At 46.8% G+C, this 2,500-nt stretch overlaps 1 protein-coding gene across 1 annotated transcript in view; it reads right to left on the minus strand.

Annotated features, from left to right (window-relative positions):
* LOC134437441 (multiple PDZ domain protein) overlaps positions 1–2,500 on the minus strand; it is a 285,829-nt gene that overhangs the window by 22,819 nt on the left and 260,510 nt on the right. The window lies entirely within an intron of this gene.

Genomic DNA, 2,500 nt, shown 5'->3' on the forward strand with positions numbered 1-2,500 from the left:
TATTTCATAGGTATTTAATAGGTTGTTTGCGGTAAAAATCTATTTTAGCACTTCTAAATCGCTAAACGGTCCGCCGAGGACCGTCCTCCCTAACCTCCTCATTGACTCCCATTATAAATGCTCAAAACCTGGCCGTAGCGGGGGCTTCTCATTTTAACATTGAAGTGAATGGAGGAGAGGGAGGACGGTCCTCCCTTTGGGCGGGTCAGCTCGAAATGCTAGCCTGTCATCAAGCGGCCAATCAGCAATGCTGCATTCGTCGATGTTCCCAATCAGAATTAAGAGGGTGGGCTGATCGGGAGACAAAATGTCAGTGTCATGCAACTTTCATTCATTCTCTCGAACGGACATCGACTTGTTTAATAAGGATAGTGCTTTTGATTATTGTTGAAATCAATAAACGAAACAATGGAAGTAATTGACGTTGTTTTCAGGATGTTGAAAACACCATTTCACACACTGGCGTATAACGAGAAGGTGAAAATCAAAAAAGAGGGTAGACCAGTTCAAAAACTTGAGATTCAAAAACCCAATGGTAAGCTAACCGTGTTTAACACCAACACCTCGTGGTATATACCCGTGGCTTACTGGTAGTGTGGTGACTAAGCGATTGTATTGCTGGCCTTGCTTGTTCCCAAACATGGAGTGTGGAAGGGTTTAATGATGTGAAAAATTTAGACAGGGCCACCAAGCGTCATGATCAAACCAAAGAACACATCGGTGCTGCTATTCGCCTGAAATTGCTAGGTAGCGTGCCGGTTGACCAGCTAGTGGACGAGGGTGTCCGGCTGCAAACTGCACAGCACAATGTGAAAGTCAGGAGAAACAGAGACACACTACGGCGTCTCATTGATGCTACGGCGTATTTGGGCATGCAGGAGCTGGCATTTAGAGGGCAGGATGAAGGGCCAAATTCGGACAACAAGGGGAACTACAGTGTGCTGGCTGGGTTGATAGCCTGATATGACAACTTGCTGGCAGAGCAGCAGCAGTCTTCTGATGGTTTTACTGGCATGTCACCTACCATCCAGAACGACTTGATATGCGCAATAGGCAAGTCCATCAACAACGAAATTACTAAAGAGTTGAACACGGCCCCGTTCTTCTCCTGGCAGATTGATGAAATAACAGACATCAGCTGTCATTCCCAACTTTCTATTATGGCGAGATTTGTGGACACCCAAGGCGTAATTCAGGAACGCTTTCTGGGGTTTTTCGACGTGTCTAGTGGGCGAGATGCGCGGTCATTGTTTGAGTTTGTGCAGTCCGAAATGACGCCTTACAAATTCGCAGAAAAACTGGTTGCACAAACCTACGATGGTGCTGCGGTGATGGCCTCAGCCCTCAATGGTCTGCAGGCAAAAGTGAGAAGGGGAGCCCCTACGGCTACCTTTGTTCACTGTTACGCTCACCGCCTGAATCTCGTCCTCAGTCAGAGTGTCAAGTCCATCCCCAAAGCGCGAGTGTTTTTTGCACATCTGGGTGGGTTCACATCTTTTTTTTCGAAATCAAGTAAGAGGGTGGCACTGCTTGAGGAATTAGATTGCGCTCGGATGCCAAAGACCGCTCCGACGCGCTGGAATTTCTCATCCAGCGTAGTCAATACCGTCGCACAAAACCATGAAAAACTTCTGAATACATTCACTCGCGTCCTTGAACATCCTTCGATAGATGATGAAACAACTCGGTTGGCGGATGGACTCAAGGGGAAATTAGAAGACTTTGAGTTCATGTTTTTACTTTTTACGTTTGAACAGCTGTTCGCGCAGACCGTCATTCTGTTTAATATACTGCAGCAAAAAGCAATGGATGTTGCCTTCTGCAAACGGCGCATAGAGCACTAAATGCAGTTGCTTGCTGAGTTGAGGAGGTCAGACAGGGCTTTCGAAGAAACCTACAGCAAAGCTGCCAGTGTGACAGAAGACCCTGAATTTGGCCACAGGAGAAGGAGAAGGCAGGGTGAGCAGAGTCATACCGAGTTTTATTTTACAGATCTCTGTACGAAGCAGTGCACGACAGCATCAGAGCGCAGCTCACCCAGCGCTTCCAGCAGCTCGATCGTCTGCATTTCATGGAGCTCTTAGACTTTGAAAAATTCGACTCATTTAAGGCAGCATTCCCCACCAAGGCATTAGCAAACCTTTTCGAGACATACGGCCATTTCTTTGATGAGCCTAAATTAAAAGCACAGGTGCAGCACTACTACAGTGACGATGAGCTCCACTCCTCCAAAAAACTGTGCGAAGCCATAAGCTTCATGAAGTCCAACGGGCTAGATGAGGCGATGGCTGAGGTGTACAGACTAATGTCTCTGATCGCAACTATTGGTGCCACCTCAACAGGAGTCGAGAGGAGCTTCTCTTGCCTGAAACGTATTAAAAGTTTCACAAGAAACTCAATGGGGCAGGAGAGACTGAGGAGTTTGGCAACCATTTCTATTGAAAGGAAGATGCTGAAATGTCTCCAACAAGACCCCCAGTGTTATGAGCATGTCATTGAT

Source organism: Engraulis encrasicolus, chromosome 21 (assembly GCF_034702125.1).
Source record: "Engraulis encrasicolus isolate BLACKSEA-1 chromosome 21, IST_EnEncr_1.0, whole genome shotgun sequence".
NCBI classification, from domain to species: domain Eukaryota; kingdom Metazoa; phylum Chordata; class Actinopteri; order Clupeiformes; family Engraulidae; genus Engraulis; species Engraulis encrasicolus.